Source organism: Spinacia oleracea, chromosome 1, assembly GCF_020520425.1.
Source record: "Spinacia oleracea cultivar Varoflay chromosome 1, BTI_SOV_V1, whole genome shotgun sequence".
Taxonomy (NCBI): domain Eukaryota; kingdom Viridiplantae; phylum Streptophyta; class Magnoliopsida; order Caryophyllales; family Amaranthaceae; genus Spinacia; species Spinacia oleracea.
Window position 1 is genome coordinate 58,208,459 of NC_079487.1, and position 12,319 is coordinate 58,220,777.

General features: G+C 36.1%; 1 long non-coding RNA gene across 1 annotated transcript; it reads right to left on the reverse strand.

The window, feature by feature from the left end:
- Window positions 1-6,242: 6,242 nt before the first annotated feature.
- LOC130470561 (uncharacterized) lies at window positions 6,243-12,260 on the reverse strand. Its single transcript, XR_008931219.1, has 5 exons — window positions 11,742-12,260; window positions 10,075-10,446; window positions 9,701-9,794; window positions 9,553-9,612; window positions 6,243-6,491 (listed from the first exon to the last, which is right to left on the reverse strand). It is a non-coding gene; the product is annotated as an uncharacterized lncRNA (long non-coding RNA).
- Between the last annotated feature and the right edge of the window lie 59 nt (window positions 12,261-12,319).

A 12,319-nucleotide genomic window follows, 5' to 3' on the forward strand; every position in this document is an offset into this window, starting at 1 on the left:
AACTTTGATTTTTGAAAAGGGATTTGAGACTTGTAAATCCGGCATTACGTCGCCATGGATTTGAAGATTTTGAGGTCTAGAATGTAGAATATTGATATTCGAAAGATTGAATTGAAAATCCGGCATTACGCCATTGTGGATTTGAGACTTGAGGCTTTGAACATAGAATTTGAAATTTGAAAGATTAAATTGAAGAAAATGGATTTGGAAATTCGAACTTGAGGTTTTAATTGTTGAATTGAAAATTCGGCATTATGCCATCATGAGCTTGGAATTTTGGACTTGAGGTTTTGAACATGGAATTAGGAATTTGAACTTGAGGTTTTGAAAGGTTGAATGGAAAAGTCGGCATTACGCCATCATGAGTTTGGAAATCTGAACTTGAGGTTTTGAACATGGAATTAGGAATTTAAACTTGAGGTTTTGAGGTTTGAATGATTGAATGGACAATTATGGATTTGGGGAATTTGAATTTGAAGTTTTGAAAATGGAATTGGAGGTTTGAATGATTGAATTGGAAATTCGGCATTATGACGCCGTTGGATTGAGTTTTGAATTTGGAATTTGAATTTGGATTAGAAAATCCGGCATTATAACGCCATTGGATTGAATTCTTGAAATTTAAATTTGGAAATTTGACTCGAAAACCCGGCATTATGACGCCGTTGGGTTGGATTCTTGAATTTGGCATTGGAATTTGGAATTGTAAAATCCGGCATTATGACACCGTTGGATTGGGTTGGAAATTGGAAATGGAAACTGGACTTGAAAATCCGGCATTATAACGTCGTTGGATTGGAATTTGAATTTGGAATTTGTGCGTGAGGCGTGTTTAGGGGTTTTTGAATCGATCAAGTGGAGTGGCACTCTTAAAAGACCCTAAATCGGCGATTTTAGATGCATGAGGTTTGAATGATGCTCCTAAGGGTTAGGTTTCGTAGTTGGAGGCTAATGGTTTTGGCAAAGCTTGAACTCGAGGTTAGCCATTCACGCGTGCAAAGACGCCCACACAATGCACAAATAGCACGTTGTCACACTAACATGTATATGAATGCGACATGAAAAGTTCTCAACCTAAGGTCGGTCTAAGTTTTTATGATGCAAGTGGTCGGCTTTGGGTGTCGAAAGGGTGCTTGACTAAGGGGCGGATCCGGCAACAACCGTTCACCTCCTCAAGGGGGAGGTGTTGGTTGGCGGACGACCTCCATAGTTGACATCAGGAATGTCAAGAAAGTGTCAAGTTTCAGTAGGCGCGGAAAGGGTCATACACTTTGGTCAGGAACCGTATGGAGAATCACCATTTATTTGCCCCCGGGGCTAACCCAAATATAGAACACATTCATGTTGGGCAAGGTAGAAATTCGTTTTGCACAAATATGGTTTTCGAAAATATGTATGTCATGCCTAGAAATCACAATTGTACTCGAATATTGTACTTGAAAATCTCATTTTTCGGCATTGGTTCTCAAGGTTTGGGAGCGTTCTTCGAAATTCAAAATCTCAACTGAACTCCCACTCGAAAACTTGGGCAGCAAGGGCAACCAGCCACTGGAAGCCATTATGCTGAATGTAGGCAGCAGCGCCGGGCGCAGGTATTGCTGGCATCCAAAACTTGAGCGTGCAGTGGCAAGTTGCTCAAAGGTTGCTCGTATAATCGAATTGAAAGTTAGAACTCCCTAGTGGAGTCGCCAGAATTGTAGGGGGGTTTTTTTGTACCTTTTATAGTCCTTGCGGGATTTTGAAAGATTTTGAATTTCAAAGGAGTCGCCACCAAACAATATTTAAGGGTCCGGTTTGGAAAGACCAAAGTTGACTCTTTGTGGATAAGGCATTGAATCTTAGAAACGGATGGGTGGGATCCGGGCAAGGGAACGAGATGCTTATTTTGCGAGCTTTAGAAATACATTCGAGTGCAAGACAAGGATTGTTTTCGGATAACCCTTATCATGACACTAGAGGTTTGAACATGCATTTAAGACATAGAAATTGCTACTTGTATGTGATCACTTTGCTTTAAAGTTAATTAAAGGAACCTAAGGCCGGTTTGTCCAAGAATTATCTTTGTTAAGCGTGATGTAACTTTTGTATTTTGTTGGATTTAGCCTGTGAGGTGATGAAAGCAATAAACAAGTAAAGCGTCATCACAATAAGTAAAGGAATTATTTAAAGTGCGTACAAAACCACATCACCTTAAAATAAGGTGAGTAAAGAGTGCGGAATTGAAATTGCAAGAATAAATGTGCAATATTGAAAAATGAGATATTGAAGTGCTATATTGAAATGCGTTATTGAAAGGTGCGATATTGAAATGCTCTATTAAAAGGTGCGATATTAAATGCGTTATTGAAATTGCGGAATTGAGATTGTATTATTGTATTTGAGATCCGAACGCCAAACGACTACTTAATAATAAGTGCATTCGACACAGATTCAGTTCTAAAAATCTCAACTCTAAGATGAGTTGCTCATCTTAAAGTGTCTTAGATTTTGGTTATTGAACTTTGAACATTGAACTTGAAATATTGAATCTTGAACATTGAATCTTGAACTTAGGAGGCTAAATGCTTAAAGTCCAAACCTTTTAATGTGAAAAAGGTCTCAACTTTAATGTGCTCCACAACTTTGACATTGATTCTAGTTTAAGGAAGTGATTACAAACAACCTTAAACATCATAGAATCTTGAAATATAACTTGTATTTGAATCATGAAAGGTTTTTGCTTTTGTAAAAATGTATGATTGTTGTAAGTAACACTTTTGAGAGCAAAAGTGTCAACTTTACTAATCATTTTTGGAATAAGGATTGAATCTTGTATGACATATTTGAAATGGTGTTTTGGAAAATCATTTGGAGAGGGTTTCAAGAGTGAAACCTCCCAAAGATAACACCTTTGGCATAGTTTTTCCTAGTTAATCAAGGGTATGAACCCTAATGATAACATCATTAGATTTTGTATTTAGAAAGGTATAAGAGTAGAAAGCATTGTGAATTTAATTAGGGATTCGGAATTACCTTTGAGGGTTAGGTTGAATTTCCGATTAGTGCTCCCAATTGCTTAAATGCTTGAAATTATGTAGGAAAATGTAGTTTAGGATTTGATTTTGTATTTGATTTTGAGAGCCGATTTTGAAATTACAACGATGTGTTTTTGATTTGCTGCCCCAAATGCTTAGGAAATGAGGGCTTAAATATTGATTAATCTGCTAAAATCCAAAAGCCAGCTGCGCCTGGCGCAGGTGACATGGCCAAGAATCCGCGAAAGCAAGGACGATGGCGTCGTCCTTGCCTTTGTCTTGTATAGTTGTACCTTGGTACGGTTTGTACGACCTTGGCACGTAGTGATTTCTTAAGTATTAAGACTTGATTTGCGTCTAAAATCAAGCCGTTTTGAATTTTGATTTCGAGGTTGAACACGGTTTTACGGGACGGGGCCCGGGATGCTCGGTATTGTGGGTCGGCGCCCGAATTTGGATTGCTTAATGTCATTTCGACTGGAAAAGGCCTTGTAAAACCAATGGAGAGGTCCATTGGGTGAGATTGTGTTTGGATTTTGAAATTAATTTTCGGAAATTGAAATTTGTACCGAGTTCCGTAATGGGAACGGGCACGAGAATTGGACTTTGGATTTTGGATTTTGGAATACATTTTAGCAATTGGGACTTCCGCACAGAGTTGCACCAACCACCTAGCTAGGATAATAGTATCGTCATCATCCCATTAGGGGAGACACGATTTAGGTGTCTACACCATGCTCTTGATTTTCTTGGACAAGTCGACATTGGAGGTAATTTGCTCTACCACCCCCAAATGGTTGCTCACTGTTTCTAGAGTAGTGCCAAAGTTAGTTACCGCAACCATGAGCTGAGTAATTTGCTCAACTGTTGTTATGAGGTATGGAAGTAGGAAGTTTAGAAGTGGACTATTTGTAGAAGGACTGGCAGGTTTCTCGATTCCGGTTAATACGGAGGCTAGGACTGGTGGTGCTCTTCTCAAACTCTCTTCTTGACGTTGAAGCCATCAAGCTTCTTAGCTCCTAGATTTCACATGAAACGACTTTAGAACTTGAACTTTACCCGACTCAATGACACAATGATATGCATGAAAATGAAATGAGACCTACACTGACTGTAAGTGCCACTCCGCTAAGTCGGGATTTGTATTTTGTATTTTAGGGATCTTGCCCCTTTGGACTTGTACCGGGACTTATAACCCGTTGGAAATGTTTCTAGAAGAGCGTCATTCTTTTGTAGATTTGGACAAGGATTATTTTAGGGGATTTTTGTAGGCTTTTGGAACTTGTATTATTTCAAGGGAGTTTCAACCCATTGGAACTTTTTGGAACTAGAAGATTTGAAATTAGAAATATTTCAAAGGGATTTCAACCCATGTGGAATGAGGGACTTGTATTATTTTTGGGGACTCTCAACCCGGGATAGGACTTGTATTATCTCTAGGGATTTCCAAACCATGGGAGCTAACTAGAATTCGTACGGGGTGTATTATTTTAGGGGATTTTCAACCCGGTATCGTAGAATATGGTTTTGGCATTATTTATAGGGATTTCAACATGTTGGAAATATTTCTGAATTGTATTGTGGACCTTCAACCCGATATTGTAGAATGTGTTGTTTGTATTATTTTGGGGGATTTTCAACCCGTCATAGAATTTTGTATTTGGTATTATTTCTAGATAATTTCAACCCGTTGGAAATATTCTGAGATTGTATTTGAGGGTCATGACTCGATGGGGTAGGCAAAGATTTTTGGATTTGTAGACCCAACAACATATATAGCAGCTGGTCAACAATCGAACAACAACATAAGTCTAATTGGTTGTAGCCAGCGGAGCAACGGGAATGGTGCATGAAGCATGCATGGTGGAACATAAACAGAGGTGGTTTCCACCACAAGAGGAGAGAGAAAAATATAGTAGCAAGAGAGAGATAAGAGCAAGAATGTCTTAATGTTTGGCTTCAACTTTCAGAAAGTAATGGCGTTGAGTTCGGTGAAAATCCATAATAAATGGCCAAGAAAGTGGTGTGATGTGATGTGGTGGGTATGGGTGGCGATGGTGGCATTTGCTTAGTGTTTCTTTCACTGGAACCATTTGATTGATTTTTACCACCACCAGAGGATAGAGAAGCAAAGGAAGATAAAGATATCCATTTCTCTTATTTTCTTCTTGATATTTTGTAAATTGAATCATTAAAATAGGAGAATGGATCGCAAGGTGTCAAAGAGGCATCTTTTTGAAGATGACATGTCGAAGAAGAGCAATAAAATAGTTTTGATGTTTGATCATGAGGGTATTTCGATTTTTTGCATTGGACCAATTCTCTAAATAAAATTAAAAAATCAATTTGCTCAAATATTTTCTCTGTTTCTATAAATCAATTTCCCAAAAGTAAAAAAGGGCCAAATAGTATAAAACAGTTTCTATTTCTCATAAGTGCTCTTAAATTTTTATGGCCAAACGCTCCTGTTTCTCAAAAGTGTTTTTCTAGAAAACTACTTCTAAGAAACATAAGTTGTTTTGTAGAAGCTTGGCCAAACAGTGCACCATGGTTCACTTTACTCTTTTCAACACATACTTTGACTCTTAATATCTTGATTTATGTATAAGAAAAATTTATAAAAAGTTTTTTTTTCTTTTGGCGGGAAAGATGAGCTACGATTATCATTCAAATAAAGCCTTATCCACAAGGACAATATATAGTACATCCGAAGGGAATTTTTCCTTCACTAGTAGAAAAAACCCTTATTGCAGCGGGCTTTTAGACCCCTGTTGCAGCGTACATCGTATGCTGCAACTGGGGGGCCTGCAACAAGTCTGAACTTGTTGCAGCGTACATGTTCGCTGCAAAAAGTGATTTGTTGCAGCGGGCTTTTAGATGTACGCTGCAACAAGTGCCAAAAAATTGGCAAAATTTTGGACTTGTTGCAGCGTACATATAAAAGCCCGCTGCAACAGACCCAACTTTTTGCAGCGTACATTTATTTGTACGCTGCAACAAGTCTGAATTACTCAATTTTTTGCAGCGTACATTTATTTGTACGCTGCAACAAGTCTGAATTTTTGCGAAATTTTTTTCCCTTGTTGCAGCGTACAACATATATGTACGCTGCAAAAAAGCACTTTTGGCGGGAAAATTCTAATTTTGTTTAGGGATACCTAGAGTGCCTTGCACTAAATATAGAAACCTGTCAAAACAATAATAGAATAACGCAACCTGTATAACAAATATAAAAACAACAACTGGAGTTTTGTATACTATATATCCCAAAACCAAAGTGCACATATTACATTTAAATATATGTTCCAATTTCAACATAAACATACATTTTAATATAAAATTTATTCTATAACAACTAAACCAACTCGATCAAGCGCGCTAAAGCCAATAATAAATACTTGTTGGTAAAAAACTTAGCCCATTGCTCACGAACCACATCAAATTCCTCGCATAAGGCGCAATCCTCGGAGTGTAGACCTTTACAAAAACAGAAATTTAAATTAAACATTAGATTAAATACAAATTAAATATCACATTTTAACATTCAAGAAACTAATGACAATGTCCTAATAGTCTAAAATGAGTCCTTAGGTTCTTTAGTTCAAAGTTGGGAGCGAAAATGTCATTTTAGCCTAAATATGACCTATAACGACCCAATGAGTCTATAGGTGCATAAATAGATTGGAACGAGTCTTAGATCGTTAAAATTATGCATATTAAACATGTAATAAGTTTTAAATGAGTCCTTAGGTTCTTTATTTTAAAGTTGGGAGCGAAAATGCCTTATTTTAGCCTAGATATGACCTATAACGATCAAACAAGCATTAAATGGGTATAAGTAGATTAGAATAAGTGCTAGAAACTCAAAACTAAGCTTATTAATCATATAATAATTTAAAAATGAGTCCTTAGGTTCTTAAGTTCAAAGTTGGGAGCGAAAATGTCATTTTAGCCTAAATATGACCTAAAACGACACAATGAGCCTTAAATATGCATAAATGGAATGGAACGAGTCTTATAAAGTTAAAATTATGCATATTAAACATGTATTAAGTTTAAAATGCGTGCTTAGGTTCTTTATTTTAAAGTTAGGAGCGAAAATGCCTCATTTTAGCCTAAATATGACCTATAACTATCAAACAAGCATTAAATGTGCATAAACATATTAGAATAAGTCTTAGAAACTTAAACTAAGCATATTTATCATATAATAAGTTTAAAATGAGTCATTAGGTTCTTAAGTTCAAAGTTGGGAGCGAAAATGTCATTTTAGCCTAAATATGACCTATAACGACACAATGAGCCTTAAATGTGCATAAATGGATTGGAATGAGTACTAGAAAGTTAAAAATAAGCATATAAAACATTTAGTAAGTTTAAAATGAGTCCTTAGGTTCTTTGGTTCATAGTTGGGAGCGAAAATGTCATTTTAGCCTAAATATGACCTACAACGACCTAATGAGCCTTAAAGGTGCATAAATAGATTGGAACGAGTCTTATAAAGTTATAATTATGCATATTAAACATGTATTAAGTTAAAAATGAGTGCTTATGTTCTTTATTTTAAAGTTATGAGCGAAAATGCCTCATTTTAGCCTAAATATGACCTATAACTATCAAACAAGCATTAAATGTGCATAAACAGATTAGAATAAGTCTTAGAAACTTAAAACTAAGCATATTTATCATATAATAAGTTTAAAATGAGTCATTAGGTTCTTAAGTTCAAATTTGTAGCGAAAATGTCATTTTAGCCTAAATATGACCTATAACGACACAATGAGCCTTAAATGTGCATAAATGGATTGGAATGAGTACTAGAAAGTTAAAAATAAGCATATAAAACATTTAGTAAGTTTAAAATGAGTCCTTAGGTTCTTTGGTTCATAGTTGGGAGCGAAAATGTCATTTTAGCCTAAATATGACCTACAACGACCTAATGAGCCTTAAAGGTGCATAAATAGATTGGAACGAGTCTTATAAAGTTATAATTATGCATATTAAACATGTATTAAGTTTAAAATGAGTGCTTAGGTTCTTTATTTTAAAGTTAGGAGCGAAAATGCCTCATTTTAGCCTAAATATGACCTATAACTATCAAACAAGCATTAAATGTGCATAAACAAATTAGAATAAGTCTTAGAAACTTAAAACTAAGCATATTAATCATATAATAAGTTTAAAATGAGTCATTAGGTTCTTAAGTTCAAAGTTGGGAGCGAAAATGTCATTTTAGCCTAAATATGACCTACAACGACCTAATGAGCCTTAAAGGTGCATAAATAGATTGGAACGAGTCTTATAAAGTTAAAATTATGCATATTAAACATGTATTAAGTTTAAAATGAGTGCTTAGGTTCTTTATTTTAAAGTTAGGAGCGAAAATGCCTCATTTTAGCCTAAATATGACCTATAACTATCAAACAAGCATTAAATGTGCATAAACAGATTAGAATAAGTCTTAGAAACTTAAAACTAAACATATTAATCATATAATAAGTTTAAAATGAGTCATTAGGTTCTTAAGTTCAAAGTTGGGAGCGAAAATGGCACTTTAGCCTAAATATGACCTATAACGACACAATGAGCCTTAAATATGCGTAAATGGATTGGAATGAGTTCTAGAAAGTCAAAACTAAGCATATAAAACATTTAGTAAGTTTAAAATGAGTCCTTAGGTTCGTTAGTGACATTTTAGCCTATATATGACCTATAACGGAAAAAGAAGTCTCGAATGTGCAGAGATAGATTGGAACGAGTGTTGGAAATTTAAAACTAATCATATTAATCATGTAATAAGTTTGAAATGAATCCTTAGGTTATCTAGTTATGAATTGGGAGCGAAAATGACTTATTTTAGCCTAACTATGACCTATAACGACCAAAGTCTCAAATGTGCATACATAGATTAGAATGAGTTTTATAAAGTTAATATTATGCATATTAATCATGTAATAAGAATAAAATGAGTCATTAGGTTCGTTAGTTCAAAGTTGGGAGCGAAAAATGTCATTTTAGCCTAATTATGACCTATAATGGCCAAACAAGTCTCAAATGTGCATAAATAGATTGGATTGAGTCTTGGAAAGTTAAAGCTAATCATATAAATCATGTAGTAAGTTTGAAATGAGTTCTTAGGTTCATTAGTTCAAAGTTGGGAGCGAAAATGTCATTTTAGCCTAAATATGACCTATATAGCCAAACAAGTCTCAAATGTACATAAATAGATTGGATTGAGTCTTGGAAAGTTACAACTAATCATATGCCTATTTCCACCCAAATCCAAGAACAACCTATGCCTATTTCCAAAAAAGAAAAAGGGAGGGAAAGAAAAAGAAAGATAATACAAGAGCATGTTAAAGACCAAAAAATAAAAACAAGTAGAAACTTAGCCGATTTTCATATTAGCTTTATGACTTATTTTTTCCCCACATGGAATCCTTCTTCAGCTAATTCCATTAATTAATTAAATGAGAAAACAAATTAAATAATTAACCAACACCAAAGTACATGCAAGAAACAAAATTAGATGTCTTACTTTTTTCCTCAACCGGCTTTTCCTTGCTGCCTCACAGTTCTGAGCAAGCCTTCGTAGAGTCTATAATAATAAATCTTTAAAGATGTTACAAAAATGAAGCTACAAGATGTCAAATAGCATGAAAAGAGAAGAGTGAACAACTTCTAACCTTATGATCAGTCTCCTTCGATCTGTCACTCGAATGATAATGACATTGCTTCTGCCCTATCCCCACTAGCTTGAACTCAGGGGTCTACATTTTGCTAAAGCAGAACAATAATACTACTTTAAGTTTCAAACCACAGATAGGGTTTCCTTCCACTTCGAGGAAGAACAAACAGATAAAAACCATCTTGCCAAAGAATGACAGCACCTCCTACAAGGCATCTTATTTAAATACTCTGCCATTACCTATATATAGCTATAATAAGACAAGCAAGTACAAAACAACAAATACAGACCTACAAAGTATTGAGTAACTATAATGTTGTGGTGGTGGGGAGTATAACAACAGGGGCCAGCTTTAGATTACAAGGAACTCACCATCATCTTCTCTGACGTTGGATTGAGGAAAGAAACTCTGGCGGAAGAAGAACCATCCAACTGAACAATTTGACCATTATACCAACGCCCATCGGTGTGGCGGAATCTACATTTTGATCCAATAAAATAACTTGGGTCTCCCAATATTTCTGCCTCAACATTAGTAGAATCTAATGGTTCTACCTCTAAGTCTTCGCACGGAAGTTGGGAACCACCCAACTTTGCTGGATTTATAAGCTCGACCGCAGCGTCTTTATGGGAATATATAGAGTCCTGCACAGCTGAATCAACTTCACGTAACAGCCGGGCACGTTTTAGGTGAAAAAGTCCTTCCGCTGCATCTTTAATGGAAGAAACAAGCTCGTCTTGGACCTGCATCAACATACAGCAATGTGTTGATTCAAGAAACCAGCCAAATGAGCATGCATATACAATTTCACTTCTGCTATCCCTTTTTGTATGAACAAGAAAAAAAGTTGGAGAGGAAGCTGATATGCTGAATAAAGCAAGAAACTGGACACTCGCATCTTTATCAGTATTTATCACTCTATGAGAACAACTGCTATCACGAAGAACATTACAGAAAAACACAGATATCCTACGAAGAACATTACAAAAAGGTAACAAGTACGGAGTAAAATACATTGATCACCGACATATCAAAATGTTCCTTAAGGCCTGAGATTAGACCTGAACTCCTGGTGGTTTATTTCCTGAAAACAAAGGCTAGAAGAATAAAATAACACATGGCACCTGCCTCCTTTCACCCTATTATTCACCACAGAACCGTGCTAGAAGGGTGATTGTTGTTTTCTTAATCTCTCATAAATTATTCTCCAAATATCCATTCCCAAGCTCAAACCTCTCAAAAACCTGAGCCTTTGGAACCTAAAAACGTCAAATCAATTGTAGAACAAGTACAAAAAACCCACAAGAAATCAACCAACCAACACCGTAAAATTACACAATGACATTCCTTAGGTTTTCTGCTAAAAAATCACTTCATAAGCTTGAAGCTTGACACCAATTAATCTACAGAGTAACGGAATGCAATTGAAAACACAACGAAAGCTAATGTGAGCTAATTGGTATTCACAAAACCCATTTGTCTCCAGATTAATGTTGCATAATGAGCATAGTTTATGACAAAACAAACAAAATTCTAGGTTAATCCCAAAAAAAAAAAACAAGAAAAAGGGTCATCTAACATCTATTGCAAACAAATGTTCAAGGGTAATCCCCAAATAACCAATATAGTCATATTTACAGACCATAAATTATTAGCAAGATGGATTTTAGCTTAATTAGAGCGTCAAACATGCGATTCAACATGATGAATTGAAGCAAATTTATAAAAATAGAAGCAGAAATCGATCATATTAGGAATACCCTAAATTAAACCTAATAATAAAACATAATGGTAATTAAATTGAAGGATAGAGAAAAGGATTACACTAAGAAGCTCAGAGCTTTTTCCCTTAAACGAAAATCAAAACGAAAATCAAAACGAAAATCAAAACAAAAATCAAAAACGAAAATCAAAACGAAAATCAAAACGAAAATCAAAAACGAAAATCAAAAACAATAATCAAAACGAAAATCAAAAACTAAAATTGAACCCTAATCTGAAAACGAAAATAAAAAACGAAAATAAAAATTGAACACACCATAGCAAAACCACCGGAACCACGACGCCGAGCAACCACCGGAACCACGACGCGACGGGGAAATGCTGAACCCCCGGCCGACCAAGAATATAACCTTTCAGTGACAGGCCGCGCGAGAATTGAACGGGATGGGGGAGATGAGGCTAGAACACCACACACCGGCGAAGACAGCGACGCAGGGCTGAGCAACGCTTGGGTTCGACGGCGACGTAGGGCTGAGTTCGACGGCGACGCAGGGCTGAGTTCGACGGCTGAGTTCGACGGTTTGTTTGGATATTTGTTTAAGGGAAAAATCTTGGAGCAGAGAAAGAACAACGTACGTTTGAGCCCGCTCGTTTGAGCGCGGTTTGTTGCATAGGAAAGTAAATTTTTTTGAAACGCGGACTTGTTGCAGCGGGCAATAACATGTACGCTGCAACAAAGTCGGGTTGTTGCTGCGGGCTTTTATTTTGTACGCTGCAACAAACACATTTGCTGCGAACAACTAAAATGTACGCTGCGATAACCCTTTAAAGGGTTTGACCCGCGTTGACCGACTGGTTGTTGAAGCGTATTTATACATGTACGCTGCAACAAGG